This window comes from Tachypleus tridentatus, chromosome 2 (assembly GCF_004210375.1).
Source record: "Tachypleus tridentatus isolate NWPU-2018 chromosome 2, ASM421037v1, whole genome shotgun sequence".
Taxonomy (NCBI): Eukaryota; Metazoa; Arthropoda; class Merostomata; order Xiphosura; family Limulidae; genus Tachypleus; species Tachypleus tridentatus.
Genome location: NC_134826.1, coordinates 122588789 through 122609457, shown reverse-complemented (window position 1 = coordinate 122609457; position 20669 = coordinate 122588789). Strand labels below are relative to the sequence as shown.

General features: G+C 33.3%; 1 long non-coding RNA gene across 7 annotated transcripts in view; it reads right to left on the bottom strand.

The window, feature by feature from the left end:
- Positions 1–2243: 2243 nt before the first annotated feature.
- Positions 2244–20669, bottom strand: part of LOC143244988 (uncharacterized) — a 30800-nt gene continuing 12374 nt past the window's right edge. Inside the window, exons 1-4 of one of the 7 annotated variants that reach the window (XR_013025416.1) lie at positions 14159–14452; positions 11602–11765; positions 8628–8746; positions 2244–3531 (exon numbers count right to left, since the gene is read on the bottom strand). This is a non-coding gene — a long non-coding RNA (uncharacterized LOC143244988). Of the gene's footprint in view, positions 3532–4821; positions 8565–8587; positions 8747–11601; positions 11766–12674; positions 12750–14158; positions 14453–20669 lie in introns of those variants that run through there. The other 6 variants (XR_013025417.1, XR_013025415.1, XR_013025412.1 and 3 more) reach the window with 6 other exon arrangements.

Genomic DNA, 20669 nt, shown 5'->3' with positions numbered 1-20669 from the left:
GAGGCGTTATAATGTTGCAGTGAATCTCACTATTCGTTGGTGAAACAGTTTGTGGTGGGTGGTGATGACTAGCTGCCTTTCCTTTAGTCTTACACTGCTAAATTAGGGACAGGCTAGCTCAGATAGTTATTTCTCATGTAGCTTTGCACGAAATTCAAAAACAAACATTTTGGAGCAAAACAAAGAGAACTTGGAAAAACAAAATGAAAGCTTGAGGAAAGACAAAATGAGTATTTTGATAGCACAAAGGAGAAATCAAGTTTCTTTAAAAGAGAAAAAAGGGTTAACTCTTCAAAAAATACTTTTTTAACTTTCTTGACCTATTTAATATTTTCTTTTGCTCGATATCATAAATCTTCTATTGACTTATGAAAAGTGACTGTGCAAATGATACAGTTCAAATTTATAATGCTATTATATAAAAGTTACTTTACTTATCTGAAATGCCTTAAATAAAATGATATAAGAATATTCATGCAGGCTACAACTACCAACGACAAGAGTTGAATTTCATTTAAAGTTTGGAAAAAATGGCTAACTTGTAAATTTCCTTTCAGTTATTCGCAACAACGTTAAACGTATTTTGCTGTTTTTTATGATACATTTAATGGAAGGCATAAACCTCAGTTAAATAATTGTATCATGATACACTACTGCTTAGCAGGTGAGTTGTCTATATAACCTATCTTACCCTCTATATAAAAGCACTCTGAATGACACCGTGCTCGAGCTTGAAATGCTATGGTTGGAAAAGTAAGTGGGTAGTAGTTATATGTATTTAATCACAAAATTCGTAGTGTTTCTAACAAGGTTTGCTGAAGAGCTACATCAGCATGTGAGTCATAATGAGTTCAAAGTGTCAACAAGTCTAGATGCAGAAGAAGATGAATTACGTGAAGTAATTGCAGAAGATATGGTGATGTTTGTCTCTTTGCACGAGCTACTGTTTCTGTCTTCCTTTGCCACATAGACTAACATCTGGCTACATCTTGCATATGGTTGTATTTTGAGTAGCTTGGAGTGAATACTAAAACATGATATAATTTCAGTAGAGATTCAACCTTTTAGTCGTAATGACAGAACATTTAACTGAATTAAGTAGTACAACTGTCTTTAATCTAAAACATTCAGTTCAATATAAAATAAAACATTTAAAAACAAATGCGGAGAAACCGAACCTTAACTATATCCAAAGTTTAGTTCTAAAATTCATATTCAAATTGTGCATTTAATGAAAGAAGTTGCTGTCTTACAATAAATGCTTCGAGACCATTAAAAAAAGCGTGGACAACTAACCAATAAGTTAAGAAATTAAGAAACATTGAGATTTATATTTTACACTTGTAATAACGTTATCCACTTTTTGTATCGAATATTTATGCTTCTATAGTCTTATCTTGTTTCTGTAGATTTCCCATACTTCTACAAAAAAAAAAAAACAATGCTTATTTGTGCATGATTTTAACACTGTAAATATTTTTACGTTTATTTAAATAAATTCTTTATAATTCAAACAACATTAAGACTTATTTGTATAACAACTTCGTATTTCCAACAATCATACAGCTTACTAACAGGCCAGGTTTTATTACCATTTATGGAAATAAATCTGCAGTCTGTACTACATGTGTTTTAAATTGAACAAAATCTTAACATTTGTTTATGTAAGTGTATTCTCTATTAGTCGGCCTGGCACGTCCGAGCGCCAAAGGCGTGCGACTCGTAATCCGCGGGTTCGCGCCCGCGTCGTGCTAAACATGCTCGCCCTCCCAGCCGTGGGGGCGTATAATGTGACGGTCAATCCTACTATTCTTTGGTAAAAGAGTAGCCCAAGAGTTGGCGGTGGGTGGTGATGACTAGCTGCCTTCCCTCTAGTCTTACACTGCTAAATTAGGGACGGCTAGCACAGATAGCCCTCGAGTAGCTTTGTGCGAAATTCCAAAAAAACAAAACAATTCTATTACTCTTAACAAATGTTTACTTAGAATATTTATAAGCCTAACAATATCAGTCTTGTGTAATAATTCCTTTACTCCCAACAATCTTCGCGTCTGTTTATTTATAGTTTATATACTTTAAATCATGTGAAGTTCGTGTGTTATGAAAATCGTTTTCTTTCCTCAGTGCTGGCTTTGCAAAGTGGGTTTCGTTTTCGTCGTTTTTTTCACATTTTCACTGTAGATCTACTTTTATCATCATTAATACACTACGAATGAGTTCACCAAAACTATAATTACTACTTATTTTTATTTATAAATGAATGTAGGCTTTTTTTTTTTACAAGAATCAATTAATGCAGTTCAATTAATATTAATTATATAATAGTTTCAAAAATGTCATGGCGAATGTATTTGGTGGTGGGCCATTGGGAGATATTTTTCTGAAGAGTCATTTGTTTCTATTAAAAGTAGGCTCAGAACGTTTAAAGTTTTTCGTCCATTAAAACAGTGCCTGCCTCACAATAAAAACTATTTTAATGGTAACACTTCCAAGATCTAATTAGTTACAAACTTAGGATACTTAGTAGGTGCTCATCAAAACATAGTCTTTTAAAATTACGATTTCTAAGAAATGTCGTACCATCAACGCCAACAAACAGGGTAATTCACTGACTCTTCGCAGGGCACAATGGAACGAAACTATGACAACATACCTTATTTGGAAGAAAGCAGACACACGAAACTATGACAACATACCTTATTTGGAAGAAAGCAGACACATCCTTATTCTACTCCGAAACTTTTTGTGTCTATATCTATTTATGTATTGAAAACACAAACTCTTCTTGATTTCAATCATCGCCCGTAAGAAAACGTCAATACTAAAAAATAATACGATTTGACTTTCATTCGAAAACACTGTGGATATTTTGGAATAATGAAGATAATTTACGTCTTCACGTTTGTATGAAAATGCTGACGCAATGGGAGTCAACGAATCGTCATTGTAACATTTTTGGTGGACAAGTTCCATAAGTATGTCTATATTTGAAATATGTCTCTTCCTTTGTTCGATTTCTGAAGCAGAATCTTCTTCTCAATCAGCGTATTTAACTGCCGTATGTCATTTTGGCCTCACGTAATTTTCTAAGTTCCTCCGTCAGCTTGACAAGTGTGATGGGCCGATATAGCCGGGCGTGCTCTCCGCGGTTTCTTTCCCGGACACCACGTCGCCACCCCCTACTGTGTGGGGGAACGGGGCCATCTTCTCTCTAACCTGCTAGGAGCTGCCTGATTTGTTTTCGATACTCGCTTTGTTAGCTTCTGCACCTGAGTCGACTTTTCTTCACTAATCCCACAAGGTGAAATGTAAACAATTTTTAAAACTTGAGAAAATTAGAACTCGGTCTGTTTATTATCTGTCCTGGACGCTCCAGTGTGCTTAAGGTTTCCGATTATTTCCACAGAGCTTTGGAGAGCTTACAGTCCACAGGCAGTCCGCACTTTATGACATTTTGAAGCTTAGTTAGGTAAACTGCAATGTTCTTCGTTCCGTATCTAGCAAGGTATAACAGGCGCTAGTGTTTGGTAACTAGAAGAAAGATAAGGACTATTTAACCAAAACCACTCTTGGACGGTTCTTTTTCATATACTTTCTAAAATGAAGACATTTATGTAGCGAAAAGTTCACAAGTTATTACCACAAGAGAGGCACTATTTTAATCTACACTTAACTCAAAAAACGTTATCTCTAAAAGACAATTAAATCAAAAGAAAATCTGTCGGTTGTCCAAGCGGACCTCATATGAAGAACATGGAAACTAAATTATCAGTTTATATATATCTTAATAATTATATACGGATAACTTAAGAATATAAAAAACGTGTACACTAAGCTATAGCTTTCTAAGGTGTTTAGAAAAAATACAAATATTCATCATTATAATGACTACATAAATTCAACATGTTTTCCCCATTTACTAGATTATGTAATAACGTATGTCATCCATTGAATAAAATAAAGTGACAAAGTCATTTTTTTATCTTCAATAAAGAAGATTATTTATGGTGTATGGAGACAAAGGATTATGATGATTGTTTATATCCCATATAAACTGGTGAACGAACTCAGTAAACTCTACTTTATTTCTTTATCCAACTCCATAAACAAAAACAGTTTTTCAAATTTTATAAATAAGGTAAACTTGTTTGATTGTCAACATTATTATAAAGTTAAAATGAAACCTCGAAACTTTGAACATTGTATAAATTGTCCCATTTCAGTTGATAACGGCCTAATTCTATAAAGAGTAATCGAATTATTACACCATTGTTTTGACCTTATCTCATTCTCTCGTTTGGTCAAAATATATCTATATTTCTATGCCGCCAGGAACTGCTCTTAAAATTCTTTGGTTAAAGAATGAATGTTGTAAGACAGCTTACTACTAAACTTATACAGCTTACTGTTACTAGAACTCCATTCACATTCTGGGATTTAGATGGATTTTGTTATATCTAAACTATAAGACATCCGATTCCACAATTTCGGCTGAAGTAATTGATTATAGTTTTCGGAATAACGAAAGAAATTATGCGCACATGTCGTTGATGTATTTAGTAAGTTCAAAACAACAGTTAATACTGTTTGTGGTCATTTGCTGACCAAATTACGCTGTCCTGATGGATGAAGTTAAGTGATAAAGTCCATTTTTCTTGAACCGGTGAAGTAACATAAGAGAACTTTAAAGTTTCTAACCCTAACTCGACATCAAGTTTTTCTGATATAAATCGTATATTTCCTATGACACAAAATACGCTGTCTATATACATTCTTACGCGTATAAAAACGAAACCAAAAACATTTAATGCGACATCTTACCTGTTCTAAGTTTTTTTAAACAAATGGAGTTGCCAGTGGGAAATATTTAACAAGTACCGTAGAATGAAAATTGGAAATAAAAACCTTTACAACGTTTCTGATTTAATATTAAAATCGTAGTTTTCTTAGAAAGCACGATTATGAGAATTTTTAGTTATTACCTAATTAGGTGACCTAGTTTTTCATAATACTATCCTTAACCCAGAATACTTTTCCGCTACTTAAATTCTCAAGTACTTTGAAATAGTTTGTAAACCCAGAACTTTTAAATCTGGTTTGAAAAGCACTTTCGAAGAAAAATCTGAGCATGCAGGTTTCGTACAGAATTGTAATTATTTATAAAACTTTAATACATCAGAACAGAAACTATCATACTTCATGAACAGAACTAGTTCATTAAAATAAACAGAAAAGTCATCGTAAATTGGGAACTTTTTTAAACATTTTAATGCATTGCCCCTAAGTCTCTTATTATACACTAATTTTCTCATATCTTAGTCTTTTGTTGAAGAAACTGCCCTGAAATTATTGAAAGTTGATAGGGCGAGACATTGGCTTTAGTTTCGATTTTATCCTTAAAATTTACATTTGCTGCGTTTTATACTCTCATCTGTCATGTCATTTTAATTGAACATGCATATATGTTCACCTATATTGTGTTACGTATTTATAGATAAGAAGTTTTAAGCGTTATAGGAACGTTTCTGTCATGAAATTGTAGTTATGTACATTTAACTGGTGTGTCACTTTCATGACAAATTAAACCAATGATTTCCTAGTCTTTACAAAGTGTTACACGTCTCTCACAACTACAGTAACAAAGCAATAGATTCTGCGTAAAGAATGTGGAAAATGCGTACCACCAAAACGTTAATAACACTAACATGGATACAATAGTACAGAAGTGAGACTGTGAGAAAGCATCTATTGTCAGTCACCGTCAACATACCACAAGACAAAAGAACATAATCTATGGAGGGCAGAATAGGAAAGTTGAAAGGAAGAATGAGGGAAGGACAGACAGGGGTGGAGTGGGGGAACTAACCGGTTCGTGTTTACAAGCGTCGGACAAGCAAGGCCAAAATCAGGCATACTAACAGCTTAAAAAGGCCATCCGACCAGAGCCTACGGGCAGAAAAGAATTAAAAAGGTTGTTCCTGGGCAGAACCTATAATCTCCAGATAAGTGAACGTCGGCAAGCTGGCAGGGAGAGAACCACAAGCCCACCATTACATGTTATGATGATTGTCCTTGACAGGTCTGCTTGGTCATTCCAATTACTGTGCACTGGTGAAAAAACGCGTTCCTGCTTTTACGAGACCTCATTAAGTCTCACTTTAACGAACTGAATTAGTATACAACTCCTTTTCTTTTGCTAACTTGTGAAAACTGCAGATTTTGTGTTATCTGAATTGATGTTAAATTTGCTTCCAACTTATCTTAGCAGATGTCAAGTTTACATTTACATATAGCATGTAAGCGAAAATAAACAATGATGTTGTTTTACCCTAAATCCAGTTATTATTGTAATATTTTCTGTAAGTGGTCAGATTCGTAACAGTTATTCGGTAAAGCATAATACAAAGTGTAGTCCTCTTAAACTGCTTCTGATCTGAACGGCTCTTCCCTTTGACTATAAGTTCTACACTTACACGAGTTTCACGAACTGAGGATAAGTTTAAAATACAAACACCAACATCCACGAAAATCTAAGTAAAAGACAAAAAGATTAACGAACTCGCAAAATCAATGATCATTCAAACCCAAACAGATTCATTAAATAATTACCAATTTCTTCGTTTTATACATTTAAACTTCTAATAATTAACTTACGCATCCGTCACGTGACATTAAAAACTGCCTGTAGCCATAAACTATAAACGTCTAAATTAAGCAAACAACCTACAGCGTTGTCTTTTAACCAACAAACACACGATCGGACATGAAATTAAATGTGAGTGAATATAAACCAAGAAAATGACAACAATAACGCAACGTTACGTGTTTCACGTAAAATTCTTACAGCTGTGGAGAGAGAGCCTGGAGTAAATATGAGTTATTTTTGATTGAAGAGGAAAAAGAACAAATTTCATTATATATATATAATCTGTTACAAAATAATTAGTTTGTTTTTTTTAACAAAGAGCTACAAAAAAAGTTAAATGCTCTGTCTATCGCGGGAAATTGGGATGGGGCGACAAGAAATTATCCAATGAGATAAAAGTCGAAAAGGAAAGGGAAAAAAAAGACATTAAAACAATTTTCTAGCAAAATGACTAATTTTGTTCCCAAAATTGGATCATGAAATCGTTTAAATATTTATTGAAATTTTCGAAGGCTAAAACAAAATATTTTCTCTCACAAAACAACAACAACGTGGAAGAGTGTATATCGTGTTCATGACAATGGTCTGTCTACTCGTGATTGAAATTTAAAAATTAATAATAACAAAAATATCGATTATTTGGAATTAAACACAATGGGCTATCTTTGCTCTACCCACCACGGGTATCGAAACTTAGTTTCTAGGTAGTAGGAGTCCGCAGACATACCGCTGTGTCAATGTGGGGCGACAAAACAACTCGAAAGAAATAACAAAACTAGATGTTATTCTAAGAATATTTTCTTACCAATATTTTAAACATCTGGAAAGATTTTACTTTGAACTTAAAGCACATTTTCTACCCGTCTGAAAATTGCTTTAGGTAAAGTGTAGTCTCTCTCCACGCACGTGCTTCGAAGGCTTTCTGTGGTGATGTCATATACGCCTTAGATTTCCGTAAATACTTATTTAGAAGATACGAATAGTACAAAAGAAGAGAAAATACGAGGCTCATCCAAACCATTCAATTTCAAAACAAGCCGATATCTTCTCATTATAGAAAATTTTATAAAAAAGTTGACGCACAAAATAACTTATTGATAAAGGTTTTAGAACGCTGGTGATAGTTGCTTACGAAATGCTTTTAAAGGCATGAAACCTTAATTGTACTTTATTTTGTGTACTCGTGATCTATTTGGGTTATCTCTAACACCAATCACAATATTGTCGGATGCGTGATTTCTTTTGATTATTTATCTGTTTTCAAACAACAACAAAAAAGAGAGATTTTGCACTAACTATCTGGACATTTATTCCAGGATTTTTGTCGGTAATGAGTTTCTCAAATACAATACCTTTCATTATTATCAAATCACATATTATTCAGTTTATTTCTGAGTAACTGTTAGAAACAGAAAATATTCGCAATGGTGTGGTCTCAAGTCACCGCCAGGAGTTTGACATTTGCCTCAAGTGTTTGGAGAATCTGAGTCACCACCATTAAAGTGGATCTTACACCTATAAGAGCCAGTCGATTCCAAACAACCATTTGCACCATGGAACACTCATTCAAATGAGCAGCTCATTACAAGTTTGTAACTGTAATTATTAGTCAATATAAAATTTTGATCAACGCACTTTCTGAACCCTAGAATGTCTTTACACAATTTTTCACTGTGTGTTAACGTTTTATAACTTATCCTGTTTTAAGCGTGACACTAAAGAAACGTATATTTATATAGAGTCCTGTATTATCTTATATGTCTTACAAGACTATCCTCTAGTACAAGTTTAATGTAACAGTTAATTCCTTACACTCTTCTACATTTCTTGCGTTTCTAATGGGCAAAAATATGTTATTTATTTCACTATATATTACTTTAAATTAATCTAAATTAAGTTACATTACTGTATAATAATTATAGATATTATATACGCTTTTACCGTTATAAGAGACCTATTCGCATTTCTATGATTTGCTTACTCAAGCTGTGCTGAGACGTCTTGAATAAAACGAATCTACTACAGTCCAGAGCAAAGGGTGCGGCCGATCAAAGAATGCATCAGGCATCTATGTCACAGACTGTGTTTTCAATTTCACCTCTGGTGAAAAAGAAATAAATCTTTAACATATATGTACAAAAATTATACATGTTTAAGCACTCGCTATTTAATGCTTCCTTTCCTTGACTATAACCGATGTTTTCTTTTTAATTCTACTAAAGAGAAAGCTTCGAAGAAGAAATAAGCAGCTACTTGGGACGAGTCGCAGTATACAGTTAGCTATGAAAAAATATTAGGATTAATAGACCTCAATTTATCATGGCTTAACCCTAATGTTAGGCCTGACACGATCCCCACAACAAAGATTACTAAACCCTATGATTTACTACATGTTTATGAGTAACAGGGGAAAAAAAATTTCAAAATTTAACAGGTATAGGTCTATAAAAAATGTTAAAACAACCACACAAACAGAAACTAAGCTACGTCACATTGAAATATTTTAATTTAGGCCAACAGAAGCAGCCTATAACACTACAAGGCAAAATCAAGTGATAATAATCAGCAGTCTGTAAGAAATACGAGATGTAAATTTGGTATAATGTGTTAGAAATTACATTAATATGATTCCAGTTTTTCAGTGTGTTTAAAATTAATGTATAAACATAGAGAAAGTAACGATTCGTCACATGTTTGTATTTTCAGAACTTTAATTCGACATTTGTTTTACAATTGTTGATACGTTTGAATGTTATCACTAAAACTAAGAGAAAATAAAATATTAGAAATACCAGAAGTGCTGATTTAAAATATACTAGTTTAAATTTATCATCAAATCTAAAGTTTCTGGTGTTAATCAAACATTCAACATGCGCGAGAAGTATTTTATGTTAGCTACAAAAGTCGTGTTTGATCCCTGTTTAAGTAAATAAAACGTTACTTATTATATTATGTATTTAAAGGGATGTTATAAAGAAACTGTAAAATTACTCTGACTTTTTCAAGACTAAAAATGTAAGTGTTTATTGTCGTCACCAAATCTTATTTTTCGCTGGTTTTATGTTTGAAGAGAAACTGAAAATACTTACATTTCTTTTAAAGATTTTTCCAGAAGTTTTTGAAATTATAAAAATAATCCAATTCTGAAAACTTCAAGGTCAAAATAAAAGCACACTTAGCTGTAACAGGTCTGAAAACTTCTTTAAAATGTTAATTACAAAACGTAATTCAGAGTGTAGTCAATATTTCATGGCCCGGCATGGCCAGGTGGTTAAGGCACTCGAATCGTAATCGAAGAGTCGCGGGTTCGAATCCCCGTTAACCAAACATACTCACCTTTTCAGTCGTGGGGCGTTAAAATATTGCGGTCAATCCCACTATTCGTTGGTAAAAAGAGTAGCTCAAGTGTTGGCGGTGGATGGACATGGCTAACTGCCTTCCCTCTAGCCTTACACTGCTAAATTAGGGATGGTTAGCGCAGATAGCCCTCGTGTAGCTTTGCGCGAAATTCAAACCAAACCAATACTTTATTCTCATGCTAATTTTACATATTTGAATGTTAAAGTCCAAAGCTCTGGTATAATAACACAGATATTCTGAGTGTTGACATTGATAATATGAATTTACAATACAATACAACGACAAAACTGAGCAAGCGTAGCATCTTTCACCATTTTCATGTTCAATAAAGTTATGTATATCACCAGCAAGAAAGTATGGAAGGTATTTCGAACAATACGACTGATTTCACTGGTGCTCATCTTCATATGTTAGTATGGTAGGAATGCTTAAATGGGAATAGCTGATATCGTACCATGAACATAAAACAACATCAGCAACAACTGAATTCGACTTGCTTTTCCTCCATTGCTCTTTCGCTTCATCAAGTTATACTATTTTTGAAGGTTAATCGATTACGTTAAAAAGCTATTCTCTATACTCTACACACATATTTATAGACTTATCAGAGCCATAGGTGCCTTTTCATTTGCTATCCGAGATAAAACTGCCTACAATTTCGTTTATTTTTCTGGCATTGATATGTAATAATTTCTGGTACAAGAGATATAACTATTTATATGGCAAGTATCTTAAAGACAACTTATTTTACTACAGTTTAAATGCTTTGTTTTTTTATAATTTTCTGTACTATTAGTAGAAAAAAACACACAACAAACCAAAAAACAGAGTTTCCTGCTCGATCTTGAATAGCCTATAATATCTATAAGACTATAACTTACATTACGTAACGTTTATTAATAAATATAGTAATTTGCTCAAGTTTTAAACACAGTGTTAATTAATATCAATAATTACAATGAAAAACATAAGCAAACATCTTTGATATTAATTAATGAAAAACATAAAATGAAAAACTGTGTTGATATATTTCCAAATGTATGTGCTTATAATCTCCTCATTTAACCCTTTCAGTAATCAAAGGGTCGCGGGTTGGAATCCTCGTCACACCAAATATGCTCGCACTTTCAACCGTGGCGGTGTTATAAAGTTACGGTCAATCCCACTATTCGTTGATAAAAGAGTAGCCCAAGAGTTGGCGATGGGCGGTGGTGACTAGCTGCCTCCCTCTAGTCTTACACTGCTAAATTAGGGACAGCTAGCGCAGATAGCCCTCGCGTAGCTTTGCGCGAAGTTAAAAAACAAACAAACAAACACAAATTTGACCGTTTCATTCTATAACGAACAATTACATTGAAAATACATTGTAACATCTTAACGGAAATAAAATATGTTATCGACCTCATGATGTCGTTTTTTTACTATCTATTAATTTGGATGTAGGAAACAAAAATGCAGTTGTTCGAGATATGAATAGTTATGTGTGATGTAAGTTACCATACCGTGTATTTTAGTGAAGTTACAATCATTATACAGAGTAGCATGATTACCACCCTTTCAGTTACAAAGTAAAATAACTTGATTTTTTTCCATACCTAGAACGTTCTTTCACCATTCATTTATGTTATTTTGATCAACACTTAACTTTTAAATTTCACGTTTCCTCCAGTACGAAAGGGATTTTTCTTCATATTTTCTTCAAATAATGGATGCAATATCAACGTTACTGGTTGTAATAGAACAAGACATAAAGCCAGAGCTGTAAAAAAAACAAACATGTTGTTAATAAAATAACATTTCAGTTGACATTATCCTAAGACTGTTTATAATACAAACTTGTTGATGAGAACTTACCTAAATGTTTCCCTGAAAACGTGAACCAAAGTGAAATTGAAAGAAAACAGTTTGAATTTTATCACTTTCTGAGAGACAGCATCGATTTTTGTTACTTAAATATAAAAAAATGAGAAATTATTGGTAAACTCTTATTTACGATTTGCAAGTTGATAATAAATATGTTCCCCCTTTCCAGGAATCAGCGGTAAGCTACTGTGCTAAAATTCGGGGTTCAATTCTCCAGGGTGGCCATAATGCAGATAAACAAAAACAACAAGCTTGACAATGTCTCATAGATATTTAATATAACTGTTCTATTGTATATACTCTAATCAACTTTTACTTTACACTTGTATTTAAAAAAAGTAAGAATTTTGGGTATTATTAACAGTAAGTATCTAGATTTCTCTGGGTATTATTAACAGTAAGTATCTAGATTTCTCTGGGTATTATTAACAGTAAGTATCTAGATTTCTCTGGGTATTATTAACAGTAAGTATCTAGATTTCTCTGGGTATTATTAACAGTAAGTATCTAGATTTCTCTGGGTATTATTAACAGTAAGTATCTAGATTTCTCTGGGTGTTATTAACAGTAAGTATCTAGATTTCTCTGGGTATTATTAACAGTAAGTATCTAGATTTCTCTGGGTATTATTAACAGTAAGTATCTGGATTTCTCAAGATAAAGGCTTGTTATAAAAACTTCAATTACGAAAGGAAAGTATTTATTTAACTATATAAAAAAAAACATTCAAAGAAAGTATTTACCCATGTAGGGAAAACGTAGTTATATATATATATATATATATATATACGAAGAAAGTATTTACCTATTTCGCCATGTAGAAATAACATGGTTGACTTTATTAGAAAAATTAGGTTTTAGCCGTGGTTGCCGTTTACAAGACATACCTAAAGAGAGCTCTAAAGTAAATTCAGTAGCGCCCCCACATAGAATTCCTGGTCAGTGATTAATAGTCTTACATAGAACCAGCCTGAACAGTAGCTACTTGGAAATTCAGCAGAAAGATTTTTCAACTTCGAGAATTTTTCAATTAATTATGAGAAATATGTTCTGTGGAAATCAACTGGTGTTTAGGAAGATTGATTAAAATGCAGGTACACTTGAAAATGTTGAGTTTAAAACCAAGTTAAATAATTTTGCGAATTACAGAACGGAACAGAAAAGTCAAGGTATGAATTGGTTTTCTTGGTATGGAAAATTACAAACATTTTTCTGTCAGGACTTGTTAATTAGTTATTCTAAAGACTTTAATGATATTTTTATTACCAACGGTTGTAAATTCAAACAGCCAGGACAAAATGTTAAACAATTCAGACTTTATCATTCTATGGATGAATAAAACCAAAGCAAATAATATCAATCCATAAAATCTTAACACAAAGAAATATCAATCAGATTACAATGAAGTTAAAATAACTAAATTTCGGAATTATCGATTCTGAAGGGAATAGTACAACAATTAGAGGTTTGATCTCTCGAATATCAGTCGGATAAAGCACAATGATATCTAGAAACCAACATATAGATGCAAAATAACGTTTACATATCCATCTCTATCATTCGGCTGAAACCAAGAAGAAATTTAGAGACGAAGGTGCAGTTATAAAATAACACACACATCTTTACCAGTCAGATAAAGCAAAAACCACAAAAAACTTAGAGACCAAAGTGAAGATATAAAACGATACTTACATATTCATCTTTACCAGTCGGATAAAGCAAGAACCACAAACAAACTCAGAGACCAAAGTAAAGATATAAAACGATACTTACATATTCATCTTTACCAGTCGGATAAAGCAAAAACCACAAACAAACTCAGAGACCAAAGTAAAGATATAAAATAACACATACATATCCTTGTTTATGCTATAGCTTGAACCAAAGAAGAATGAAATACTAGGGAACTATGACAAAAAAAACAAACCCTTCAAGAATGTGTAAATAGCTTTGGATCCAATTTTATTAAATATTAAATGATAAAATGATAACATACCATAGTCATTGGAAAGTGTCTATCATATATATGCACTTTTCTATAAACCAACGCCCTATAAACTATTAAAAGGTTTTCTTTTGAGCTTTATTAGAAGCCATTTTATTTAACCATGTTAAAGCTAATAGAATGTGTTGAAAGACGCTCACTAAAATTACAGGTTACATCAGATAAAGGTCACCACGTTTCACTCATTGTATACACTCGAAATAAAAAAAGAAGAAAAAGCAGAGTTTAATAGAAACAGGCAAAGCTTTTCTCTAAAAGTTCAGGTCAAACAAACTCGAATTCACCTTGTTTGATTGACAATTGAGAGACAGATCTTCCTGGGAATGCAGCTGCGATCCGCTTCGTGAGACTCTGAGTACTGAAATTTACACGAACTAGTGCCCCGCCCAAACCAAAGAATCTTGCGGCTGAAGAATGCAATGTCTACACGGCTTCTACAGTGAATGGTCGCTAAATGCTTATAAACTATGATATTTTCTTTCTCGACTATACCGCCCAACAACATTGGTTTGACCTAATGACCGATGATTAAAAATAAGTATATCTAAGCACAATAAGCAATCACAATTCTACACAGGATGTCTTTGCAATGTGTATTCTATTAAACTGTAAATGGATATGAACACGTTTTAAGAAGTATTTATAACCTCAGGTCTATCATATAACAAAGGTTTATTTGACAGAGTCCAAGGTTCTCTTTTTCTAAAGTGTGTCGTCTCTTAGAATACATTGATAAACTCTTTCCTCAGCAGGCGTTGAATGTAGAAAAGAAATTATTAAGTCCACGTTTTTCCTACAGACACGTGCAGAAAGGTATATACATGTGAATATCAGCGCATCTCAAGTATAAGTCAAGACAGAAGTGTCGTTGCTGTACTAAAAGGTTTTTATTTCCCACTGCCTTGACGTAGCTGAGGATACGACGTGACATATGAAATTAGGTCCTCGTTGTTTGCGATAGCATTGAACTGAAAAGTTGTTACTAATTCATTTTAGCTGTAGGCGATAATGAAAGTCTCAAACGTAGATTTCTCCTCGTTTTTTTTTTTTTTTTACTTCAAGTTAAACCAGACGAAATACACTATTAAGAAATATAAATCATTTGTAAAAACAGAGCATTATTTTAGAAAAAGTTTCCAAAAGAAGTGATAGAGGTCGTTATGTTTTGATTTAAATTCAGTTATCTTACATGTCAGCATACCACAGACATAAAACGAAGCTGATAATAGGAACTTGATTAAAGAGACACATATCTCTTACCTTAACTTTTTATATAGTAGCATAATAAAAGTGAAATTTGACAAAGTAGTAAACATTTAGCAATTGAAACGTTCACCCTTTTTACACACAGGTCATTAGAGAATACGTGTGGAAACTACAGTTCACCACCTATACAGTTTGAATATAGTATGGTAAAGACAATCTTGCCTGGTTTATGTGGCGCCATCTAATGAGCACTTTAAATAATTTTAGAATTTAACAAGACTGTCCATGTTACGCTTTTTATAAAAAGAGGCAAGCAGAACATGGTACGCTCGCACCGAGTCTAAATAGCGCTGCGTCATGTTAAGAGGCGCGAAACTAAAATGATAGATAGTACGAAATATTTTTGCACATATTTTTAGCATCCAGTTTGAGTAATGTGATAAATCTTTTTTGAGGAAGTTTCACATTTATGTCATAATCTTGATAAGCATGAATAACTACAAACTATTTTTTTCTCACATGTACATATTGGAAATTAAATATAGAGTTAATAACCCGATATACGTCACTAGCAAACTTCATATCTTGCGTGTTGAAAGTACCGTGTGTAACTCAACAAAATGAGTATAACGTATTTCGATTTTTTTTTTTTTTTGCCTGATTTGGTACAAAACTTTCTTTATCAAATAAGGTTTTGAGACAATTTCTAATTAAGGGCCGTTTTTTGTTTTTTACTTAAGCCCTACTTTTCCTAAATGGCTAAAATATTTTTATTAGTTTTTTGTTTCAGATATTTGTGCACAGCTATTCAAGGACTATATGAGCCGACTGTCTCTTATTTTGAACTGACGGGCTAGAGGAGAGGCTAGCCAACAGCGCCCACTGTCATATCTTCGCGAAACTGAATATTGGATTTAACTGTTTTTCTTTTGACACAAAGCTATTAGTGAAACCTACACAAAAATTAGTAACTGTAAAGCATTGTTTAAAATATGATTTTTTATGGCCTACAGAACACTTTTTATCAGTTCTTTGGCCTATTGATTATCATTTCTATTTGAATATTATTAAAATTCGTGATTAAAAATTTATTTATTGTAGTAAATCAAACCATTAATTTTATAAGTACTTTAAGCTAGTTTGAGAAATGTAATGGAGCACAGTATTACTTATTGTCTCGCTTTCTCTTCAACAAACCCCAATGGTTCATCAGTAAGTCTGGTACACTTACCACTAAACACTAAACCACTGTCGTCCGCACTCTTATTAAAGACTAAACCACTCTCGTCCGCACTCTTATTAAACACTAAACCATTCACGTCCGCACTCTTATTAAAAACTAAACCACTGTCGTCCGCACTCTTATTAAAGACTAAACCATTCACGTCCGCACTCTTATTAAAGACTAAACCATTCACGTCCGCACTCTTATTAAAAACTAAACCACTGTCGTCCGCACTCTTATTAAAGACTAAACCATTCACGTCCGCACTCTTATTAAATACTTAACCACTGTCGTCCGCACTCTTATTAAACACTAAATCACTCTCGTCCGCACTCTTATTAAACACTAAACCATTCTCGTCCGCACTCTTATTAAAGACTAAACCATTCACGTCCGCACTCTTATTAAATACTTAACCACTGTCGTCCGCACTCTTATTAAACACTAAATCACTCTCGTCCGCACTCTTATTAAACACTAAATCACTCTCGTCCGCACTCTTATTAAACACTAAATCACTCTCGTCCGCACTCTTATTAAACACTAAACCATTCTCGTCCGCACTCTTATTCAATCTGAGGAAAATAAATAAATCTTATTCCTCTTGTCTGGATAACGTTTGGAACAAAAATACTTTTCTGAGCTTGTTTTTATTAAAAGTAGTTTTGAAAACAAAAACTAAATAATTTATGTACTTATGAACATATATGTACATGTATTCCACAAAGGTAAATTAAAAGAACGCATATATGCTTGTATTTATTGCAGGATCCTTTAAGAAGTTTTAATCACATTAATATTCCAACTTGTGCACAACTACATCTATTTTAGATAAAACTGATCTGTCACTCGCTACAGTTGATTGCAACATCAGCGAACCACTAAAAAATGCCAAAATAGTGAGGTAGTTTCAACATGCCACTGTAGAAAGCCAAATATAAGGAGGAATTTTCAGCATGCCGCTAGAGAAAGTCAAAACAACGATGCAATTTCAGCATGCTGCTGGAGAAAGAAAAAAACAAATGGGTTGCTTCGATGGTTATCCCATAAACAAACAGCCAAATTATAAGGTTCCAGTTTGTAACCTTATATGTAATAGAATAGCATATATTTTTAACACTGTTATTTTTCTAAAGATGGTATGGAAATGAGTTATTCATGTATTCTATATACACATATTTTTTTTTTCTAAGCCAAATAAAAAAGCACATATTTACTATATTTCCACTCTTCTCTTGTCTGTCACATGGTTTTGTTGTTGGTGTTATATGTTTAGCACAAAGCTTTACAATGGACTATCTGTGCTCTGCCCACCACAGGTATCGAAACCCCGTTTTTGGCGTTGTAAGTCCGCAGACATACCTCTGAGCCACTGGGGAGCCCATGGCGTTTCTCAGTGTGTATATTTTTTACCTATTTCTGCTACAAAATATTTTAAAATACAAATCTCTACCATTTCAAATTTTATTTAATATGTAATTATATGGATGAGGTTATATTATAACTGATTACCAGTCATGCTACTTTAATGCAGCTGCATAGTTCTTGGATTTAGCGTCAATGTTTTATACTGGTTACCATGGCAACTAGTTTTAAGCGCCAAGACCGAAACAGTGACAACTTCGGAAGTGTTAGAAACTCATTTCTGATTGATCACCAGCTCAAACCAAGTTATTTCAATGCATATATATATATATATATATATATATACGAGTGTGTGTGTCTGTGTGTAAAAGAATCAACAGTGTGTCAAACAATGCGTAGGTATCGAAGATCGAACACCAGCAATATTCACAAAAAATTACTGTTGTTAAGTTTCAAAGAAAGGTAAAAAAAAAATCTATACCTAACTTAGTCACACGGCGAGCAATTAATTCTAACATTTGCGCAAGACTTCTAGACTTGCTGCCGACTTGCAAGGTTCAGTATTGCTTGATATAAAACTGGAGATAATGAATATGCAAATAGCCCTGAAATAAAGTCACGGAACACAATTTTTTTCGCCTCTCAAAATAACATATTCGCGCGGATCCTATTAGCAACTTGGTAATTGTGAGAGCGGACAAGGGTGGTTAGGGCTGGGCTCAGCAGGGGTTCTCTAGAGCAACGGGGGGCGACTTTTAATGGGAATTGGCCACTAGAAAGGTTTTCCACGAATTGAACTACAGTTTTAACTACAGACAGCCCAGCTGGAAGACATGCAGGTGTTTTATGGAAGTAAAATAAGCCGTCCTCTACTAGGATACAATCTTTATTAGGGGACCGTAGCGAAATCATAATATAAAAAGTTTCAATAAGTTGAAACATTTTAATTACCAACAGTAAAATATTACTGAATTGTTTAGATGTTCGTGGGACTAAGTTGGTCAAAAGTTTTACGAATTATGGCAAGGTATCAACACTTAAGCACTGTAATAGGTTATTGGATATGAGAACAAAAACTTTATTTATTAAGCCATTTTTGACATGAATTGTTAACATGACTGTGCATTTTTAAAAAAAAATGTGAATTTTCTGAAGGAACTTGTACTTGTTTTGGAAAAAAAAATATGTAGTTGGTAATTTCAATCGTGCATCAGAAAACGTTGAAACGACCAAGTGACAAATGCTTAGTGAAGATTAAACTTACTAAAGTGGCCGAATTTTACAACAAAGTTTGATAACTGCAGAAGCAGAGACCAAAAACAAGAGTTTCGGTTTGGAATTTCGCGCTAAATTACACGAGGGTTATCTGCAGTAGCCGTCCCTAATTTAGCAGCGTGAGACTAGAGGGAAGGCAGCTAGTAATCACCAACTCTTGGGCTACTCAATTGTGAACGAATAGTGAGATTGATCGTTACTTCATAACGCCCTCAAAGCTATAAGGGCAAGCATGTTGGGTGTGACAGGATTCGAACCCCCAATTTTCAAATTATGATCTAGTGCCCTATCAACCTAGCCAAGTACGAGCTAACTTAATACGAAAATGTTTTACCAAACCTGTCATGATTATTAAAGAGCAAATGAATGTAATATTAATTAATTCTAATTTATCATCAATATTGATACATTGCAAGTGATGATTGCCAAAATGAACGGATTAAAAATATATTTGAAAACATGTTATAATGTATTCAGTCACTATATTTTCACAACCTGTTGAAAGTGGTGTCATGTAGGGCAGTTCATCATCTAGGCATCCCCGGTGGGCCAGCAGTAATTTTACGGACTTACAAAGCTAAAATTCCAAGTTCGATTCTCAGCTGTGGAGAGGACACATTGCAGATTCTACGGCTCTGCGCAAAAAGTATAACAAAATCATCTAGATATTAGTAATCATGTTGTTACTTTTGCCGCATTATTTTACGAGAATAACTTGACAATGGTTTTGTATATAATACTTTCGTGCGATTTTTCACTAACGATAGGCTTTCGCTTATCGTTTTTGCTAAAATATGAGTTAAATATACGGTTTCAGTATTATAGGCTCATTAAGGTCACATGACGTTGCAGGTATGATTGTATGTTCTTAAATTAGTACATAATTTCGTTTAGTTATTTGTCTATTTCAGTGATAAGTATTGTCTGACATGTATAAATAAGTAAACAGATAACCTGTGTTTGATTAGACAAACGTATATTTGATAAATATTTAAATATCGATAATTACGAAAGTTGAGATTTTTACAAAATATTTTAAAAATATATATTTAGCAAATTAATTTCTAAGCACAAAATTGGATAGGAAAAAAGTTTGCTTGTTATAAAAAAAAGCAACACAATGGGCTATCTGGGCATTGCCCAGTGTGAGTATCTAAACCAGATTTACAGCATTGTAAGCCTTACCGTTAAGTCACCGTGGGACATAAAGAAAGTTATAATAGCACATATCTTTAATACTGTTTTTTTTTTGTAAAGATGATCTGAAAATGGCTTATTCATGTATTGAAACTTAAATTAAAAGTCTCAGTAATCAAATTTATAATTTACTATAGCATAAGTAATAAGAGTATTTTTCTTCAGAAAAAACAAGTTACCTTATAACACAATTAACGTGCAGTGAAAAGATTATATGTACTGAAAAGTTCATATGTAGTACGCAGTTCATTTGTATTGAACAGTTGATACGTAGTGGACACATCATATAGATTGAACAGTTGATACGTAGTGGACACATCATATGGATTGAACAGTTGATACGTAGTGGACACATCATATGGATTGAACAGTTGGTGCGTGGCGGACATATACGTACTGAACAATTTATCTGTACGTAACAAATTATATGTACTTGTGAGACTTTCTATATAAACGTCACAATGTTATCTGTGGAAACTTGGGATAGACTTGTACATGGAAGGTAAAACAGTGATTCACAGACTCAT